Source organism: Atta colombica, unplaced genomic scaffold (genome assembly GCF_001594045.1).
Source record: "Atta colombica isolate Treedump-2 unplaced genomic scaffold, Acol1.0 scaffold231, whole genome shotgun sequence".
Lineage (NCBI taxonomy): Eukaryota > Metazoa > Arthropoda > Insecta > Hymenoptera > Formicidae > Atta > Atta colombica.
The window spans coordinates 126,925-135,206 of NW_017259329.1; the positions used below are offsets into that span (position 1 = coordinate 126,925).

General features: G+C 30.8%; 1 pseudogene; it reads right to left on the reverse strand.

Annotated features, from left to right (window-relative positions):
* Positions 1 to 3,993: 3,993 nt before the first annotated feature.
* On the reverse strand, positions 3,994 to 4,483 carry LOC108688377 (annotated as a pseudogene).
* Between the last annotated feature and the right edge of the window lie 3,799 nt (positions 4,484 to 8,282).

The following is an 8,282-nucleotide window of genomic DNA, read 5'->3' on the forward strand; positions in this document are numbered from 1 at the left end:
AAGTTACTTCCAATATGTTGTCAACTAAATTCATAAACTGTATGCAAAAATTCAGACCTTCAATTCAACAATTGAGAGAAATACGAGCCTCTGAAATTTACATGTGTTTGTGCATTTATAATATTTAGCGTCAAACACGCCCCTTCTTTTCTCTCGCAGCGCCTAATGCTTTCTAGTTTTAATTTCAGTTTTGGAGCGCTCCGCCAGAGTTCTCGATCCTTAGATCGCCGCATCGAGCGCACACTATATATTAGATGTAGTAAAAAGAAATCCATTATTTTTGCATGAAATTGAATGCAAAAATAATGGATTTCGTTTTACTACATCTAATAGCATTAGCATTACCTTTTTCTCTCTCGATCATGTTATCGTATCCTACATATCTGTATCAAAGAATTGTGTTTTTTCATTGCAAATTGCAAAGAGTGTGTGTTATCATTCACGACTACCATTACGACATATAACCGCACAAACACATGATTCATTGTTGTATATTATTAATGAATTGTATGTGGTAACTACTTACCACATACAATTCATTAATAATATATTATTATGGAAATTAGTATTATTGTAAAATTCAATAATAATATAAATGTAAAATAATATAAATGTTTACAATAAAATTAAGTGTACAATAAAATTTCTTCCATTAAGGTGAAGTGAGTCCACGCTTGTATCCACAAAGCAAGAATGCATATTGATCATATTGTAATAACCATTTACAATATGCACATTTAAATAGGTTCTAAAATTCAAAATACATGTTTAGTGTATGTGTGATAAATATGTACCCAGCAAAAGAGAATAGATTGTAATTTTTTTCTATTCGAATGCGTTTTAAATAGCGAATATTTTTTTTTTAATTTAATTAGATTCAATTGGATTCGATTAGATTCAATTGACTGCAATTGGATTGAAAAGCTGCATTTCCTATTCAAAATTTTGAATTGAACAGTATTCACGATGTATGTGTTATGCACAGAAAAAGCCAATATTATTTATATATTGAAAGGATAGAGATATACTCCATGCAATTCCTATAAATGAATAAAAATGCATTCAAGATTGAAAAGCATTCATTTTAATATTCGTGAATCAATATTTCTGAAAATCTGAATCCATTTCAATTCATTTCAATTCATTCTCGTTTGCTGGGTAGTCCTGTTGTAAGTACTACTGCACTAAGAATTTGCTTTGTCTTACAATGAGAAAATATAAAATGCTAAACTGCTTTTTCTTATGGGAATTAAAAAAAAACATTTATGTATATACCTGAAGATTACAATCAACAAAATAAAATTTGTAAGTTTAATAAAATGTTATATGGTCTTAAACAAATTATGCTTTCTTAAATCAACATTTTTCTAATTTTTTTTTAAATTTTTTAACTTTAAACAACTTAAATCTGAACTTTATATATTCGTTAAAGAAAATAAATTAACTAGGGATATTTGTTGATGACAGGATTTTAATAGGTGAAAGTCAACAAAAGATGAATAAATTAAAAGAATTAAAGAAGAAATTTTAGATTTACTATTATAAAAGCTCCAAAAATCTTTCTAGGAATGAAAATCAGAAAAGAGATTAAAATTAAAACAAGAAAATTATTCTCTTAATATGTTGAAAAGGTATCAGATGAAAGAATTCAAAATCTACCTCAATTCCTATGTAGAAGCCTGATGATAAAGACAAACCTTTATAGACTAGAACAAGTTCATTTCCCTACAGAAAAAACAATTAGCAGCATTCTATCAATTAAAACCAGATCAGATCTAGTGTATTCTATACCAGATATAGTGTGTCTATTCTGTAGGATATGCAAGTCGATTCATCAAAAATTTCCCAATGATAATTATCGTTAAACGGATACTCAAATATTTAAAAGGAAATCAAGAAATAGCATATAAGATTGAAGCTGATGAAAATTCAATTCATGTTTACACGGATTCAGATTTTGCGGGAGATTTTGAAACGAGACGTAATACTATGTGTTTTATATATTTTATATATATTTTTTAATATTTTATGGAGATGGACCAGTAGCGTGGTTCAAGGAAACAAGGGATAATAACTTTATCTAGCACTGAGGCGGAATATGTATTAGTAGCTCACATTTGTAGAGAACTTTTATATATTAAAATCTTTTATTAGAGGAATTATTAAATAAACTTATTAAAATTAAAATACATGACAATCAAAGTGCAATTAAGATGATGAAAAAATGGAGCAATCAACAATCGTTCGAAATATACACATAGATGTTAAATATTATTTTATACATGATATCATTAAAAATTGCATCTAAGGAATATTGCCCTACAAATAATCAAATTGCAGACATTTTAATAAAACAATTTTAACAAACATTTTAACATTAATTACAAAAGGTCATAACCATGAAATTCCATACAGCATAGAAAGATTGTAGCAATGTTGCACCAATTTCTTTGCAAGGTTGCAACATTGCAACAACATTGCAAAATGTTGCCGTAACGTTGCTGCAACATTGCAGCAACGGTAAAATATCCTTCTTTAGAAATATTGCGATGCAATATTGCAGCAATATTACATATTAAATATTAAAATATATAAATTAAAATTAATTTTAATATACAAAATATTAAAATATATTTAACAATACCTTATAATGGTGTAATAATTGATATTTTTTATTTATACGAACAATTTGTGGAGCATATGTACAAATGCTAAACGTAGCAAAAATACATAAATAAATTTGCAATGCGTCATCATAATAATGACATTATCATTATAATAAGAAAGAAAAAGTCTTTTAAAATTGCATATAATCAGAACAATGTCTATTAAAGTTAAAGTAAATCACTTTGTATAATTACAATTACAATAAATTTCCACGTCACCCATGAGGTACTATTGTTGATGCATTTTTTTTTTTAGTGGTTTCCCCTATAGGCCTATTCCACTTTGCCGTGTATTACTTGCTACATGCTGATCAACTTGCTACGTACTATAAATAATAAAAAAGTCAACAGACATTCCAATAAAGAAATAAATATGAAACAGAGTTTCACATAATATCGCTTACAGTCCGGATATGTTCTCAGTGAAGATAATTTGAAAAAAAATGCCTTAGATCGACGCCAAATTGCAATAAAAAGCAACAACAAGATGATATTTTTGCACACGATTGTGGATGTATGCTGTGTAAGATTCCTAGTTCTCCTCTTCTAGCATCTGATTGTGAGCGTGAACATCTGCCCCAGATTTCAGTAAATATTGAACAAGATCTAAGTATCCTTCCGCCGTAGCCTCCATCAAAGGGATATCTACATCAAACCGCTCTCGCCTTGATTAAAAGATCGGCTGTTTCCTAAACAATCATTTTCACAAACTATCAGGACAAACGCCATTTCTTTAGTTTCTTTATTATTTATTTTATTCTTTATTCTTTATTCTTTATTATTTATAGTTATTTTAAACGTTTGCATCTTCTATCAAAAGTAAAGTGATTATTTCTTCATTATCCTCGAGCGCTACTTGCATCAATAGCGTTCGTGTATCGTTATTAATTTCTTTGATGTTTGCTCCACACTCGATCAAGAGTTGAGCCAAGTCCACAAGATTTTTGCTAGCAGCGAACGTTAATGGCATCTCGGAATTATTATATTAGTTACTTGAATCTGAAGTTACATCTGAATCTAAAAATAAACGAGCCACTTTCATATGACGGTTAATGCCTCGATAAGAGCGATATAATCTCGTGGCATTTATGCTCTTAATCCTTGCCAGTTTCTAGCAATAAACGGACCATTTCTGTTGTCCGTTAAAACAGGCGGACGTCAATGATGTCTTTTCAAATTTATTAGATGCCGTTCTCATTATGATCCTCTATATCAGCGCCCGAGTCTAGTAAAATGCGTACCATTTCTTCGTGTTCACCAACGCATCCATATGTGAAAGGTGTGTTACAAGATGCAAATCGAGCATTAACATCGGCTCCATGAGCAATTAACAAAGACACGACATTCCGACGCTCGCTGCTTTTATCAGAGGTGTACAACCAATCTTATTGTAAATGACATTAGTTCTAAAGTCTATTAAGATACGTACAACCTCTTCATGTCCATTAACGCATCCATACATGAGAGATGTGTTATTTGATTGAGTATTAATATCAGCTCCGTGAGCAATTAGCAGAAATACAATATCTACATGCCCGGCGCTTGCTGCTTCCATTAAAGGAATATGACCGTGTTCATTGTGATCTTCAACATCAGCACCTGAGTCTAATAAGGTATGTATAATTTTTTCGTGTCCTGCGCATCCATGAGAGCTGTATTACATGATGCAGATCGAGTATTAACGTCGGCCTCGTGAATAATCAAGCACGATACGATATCCACGTATCCTGCACTACAGCAGCTTCCATCAAAGAGATACAAGTGCCATCGAAGTCCATCTTGATGTCACAATCTTCTATATTCATTGTAGTGTTCATCATCAGGAGTACCTGAACCAGCAAATTGCAAAATTGTGTAGGAATTGATTGAAACACAAAATGCTGTTATGCTAGATTATGCTATGCTGCATCTAAATGGCGGTGTCTAAGGGAGCATTTTGTTCACGGAGTAAAAAGAAGGAAACCAAACTCGAGAATGAAAATAGAGTCGAAATACGATGTCGGAAAACTCATAGAAAATCGAGACGATACGATTTTAATGCCGTTGCAGAAAAAATTAGAAGTTATATACCACATGATAACGCGTACGGAATATACATGTATGCATGTTTTATTTTTAATACAGAAATTCTAATTTATATAAAATTTAATTTTATTTGATTACATGATAAATGCATCAATATTTTTTGAAAAATACATATATTTATGCGTAGTCATAAATTATCATTAAATTATCGTATTTTCAACTTATCGATATCAAAAAACTTTGAAATTAAGAAGAATAAAAATAAGACTTTAATAACTTAAAACAACTGTCCTTCAGAATATATTCTACGCAAAATATACAAATTTACAAAATTATAGGAAAATGGGAGGAAAAATATTTATTAAATTCTCTAAATTGACAGTTTTCTCCAATAACTCGAATTTGTTCTTCATAGAGTAGGTACCTATAAAGAGCTGTATAGCGCCAATGCTGATTAGTACTGATTAGTGCTGATTGCTTCCATCATTAGAGGTTCCTTATTGTTAGTTAGAAAGAAAACAATTTAAAAAAAAAAGGTTAAGACAAGGAATTGCGTCAGAAACCTCAAATGTAGAGACCTCAGATGTAAAGACCTCAGATGCAAGATACTAAATGACGATTTCCGGCTAATTGACGCTCTCTTTACATCTACTTTATTCTTTACAGCATTTTTCCGACATCGTATTTCAAGCCCATTTTTTCCATGACCGGCCACTTGAATTTGATCTCCTTCTTGCCTTCGGCGCACCGCAATGTTCGTCACGCCGGATATCCACTGAGTGTAGCTTTACCGATATTCTCATTCTAAAAGGTATACTCTGTCATTGAATATCGCGTGTGTTGTGCACAACTAACACGGAGTCATTGGCTCTTGCATATCTGCGCGATGCGCGACGTGCGACATCCAGGTTGTCTTCACTCGAGTGCATCTATGTATCATTTTATTCTTGTTGTTCATCAAATATTAAATGAGAATAAATAATACATGGGTGCACCCGAATAAATTTCTGAACATAGTTCAATAAGTATATATAATTTTTTCAGTATTGCGACGTCGCAGCAAAAGTTGGGCGAAGTTAAACATTTCTCAAAAATTTTCACTTTTCACTTTTCATCCTAGGGATAAAGTTTTATTATATAATTGATACTTATATACTCTTATATAGTGTAATCTTTATATATGTAACAAAACAACCTCTGGAAAATTTATATATATATAATAATTGTATATCTAATTGTATAAGTAGTTCAACAATGAACCATGTGTTTGTACGGTTATATGTCGTAATAATAACATATACTCTTTGCAGGTTGCAATGAAAAAATATAATTCTTTGATACAGACAAGTAAGATACACGATAACATGGTCGAGAGAGAAAAAGATAATGCTAATGCTATACAGTGCACGCTCGACGCGGCGATCTAAAGATCGGAACTCTGGCGGAGAGCCCTAAAACTGAAATTAAAACTAGAAAGCATTAGACGTTGCGAGAGACAAAAAAGAAAGCGCGTGTTTTGACATTGACGCTAAATATTATAAATGCACAAACACCATGTAAATTTCAGAGGCTCGCTATTTCACTATTTCAATTATTGAATTGAAGGTCTGAATTTTTGCATACAATTTATGAATTTAGTTGACATATTGGTAATAACTTTTAAGTTATCCCTGAAGTTTATTCACAATTTCAATTATTTTAAAAAACGATGAGTTCATTGTATACAAGAAGTGTTACATAATAAACCATGTTACTTTTAATAATGAACTACATGTTTTATATTTCGAATTGTGGGGTTATTTTAGTTTTGTTATATTTTAAAATGTTGATTTATAAAATAGTATAAGGTGATGAGGATTCACAAGGCCGATCACAGCGTTTTTTTTGTTTTGAAAACATGCATGCGCGAAATAAATTGCTCAATAACGCCATCTAAACTTCTAATTCACTTCTTTTTTTTCCATTCTCTCTTTTAAGGCCATTTAAATGTCGAGGTAAAAGAATAGAAAATCATGATTGAAAATTGATGATGAAAATTTCTTTTACAAAGCCCAGCAACGAAACCGGAAATAAGACAACAATGCAGTGAGATGTGAATCATTAACTGAAATCACACACACACACACGCACACGCACACGTACACGCACGCACGCGCGCGCACACACGCACGCGCGCACACACACACACGCACACACACACACAGCAAACATCAATTTTATCAGCCTTGCTTAAATGCTGTGAGCATATGATATGTATAATTGCTGAGATGCTTTCCTTTTAGGTAGAAGATCTGCGTTCTGTGTGGTGCAATTCTAATAGCTACTAAAACGCAAGCGATCTAACAGGAAAATAAGTATCGAATGCCGCAATCGTTAATAAAAATATTTTTAAAGTATAATATTTGTATCACATAATATTTATATAATTTTATATTTCTTATTTTCGTATTTTTTTTGTTTTGTAATGCATTACAATTATGAATATATTTCTTTTAGTTTTATTACATTTAGATTAATTTGATATACGTACAATCTAGAAAGAGAGAGTGGAAAAATAAAGAGCAACTAGAAAAAAATTCAGACGTTACTAGAGAACTTATTTATTTCGCGTATGCACACTCCATTTTGGTTAATACTAACATCAAAAGTGCCGACAGAAAGTCGTGCTACAGGCATGATCTAATAATGAATTTTTTACTAAATAGTTTTCAATTCAAGAGCAATAAGTTTATGGTGGAATCAATAGATAGCGTTTATTAGTTTAATAGAAACGCCGCTATCTCATCATATTAGGCGCCTATCTCATAATGAGAGTCTTTCCTCTAATAATAGAATATCCAAAAAACAAATTCCAGTTTTGTTGCTAACTTATGTTGATAACTTATGTACAATATCCCAGTTAGAAATAATTTCTCGAAAAGATGTCATTTCGATGTCAAAAACAAAAGTTTTCGAAATTTTCTATTGAGTTCGATGAATTTTTGGCTCCAATTTTAATTAATTTTCGTTGGAAATAAAATCTTGAATTAATCTAGTCAGCATAAAAATATACTAGTATCACTAATGCAATAAGTAAATTCGACAAGTAGTGTACTAATAGCGTAATAGTGGTGAAGAAAATTTCATTAAAGTTTCATTGAAATTTTATTGTGAAAATAAATATTATTGATTAACAACTTATTTCAGAGGATACATGACAAAATTATAATAAAAAAAATTTATTTTCTGAATTCGAGAATTAATTTTATTGATGCATCCATGCGCGGTCACCCATCCGAATCTCCACTTACCTGTTTCATTTTTGATCATAACTGAGGGAACTGCTCCTTCGAAGAATCATGAATACCTAATGCTAATGAATATATATAGTTGTAACATATCTGTTCAAAGATATTGTGAAAGAAATGAAACACATAAAAAAAATCTAATTAAATATAGTAGTAATGTTAAATATAGTAGTAATGTTAAATATAGTACTAATGTATAAATTATATATGACATATTATGATAATAATTTGTTTTTAGTAATATTATAAAATATTATAAAATATTAATATGAGGCATCTGTGTGGCACATCCGGATACGACCGA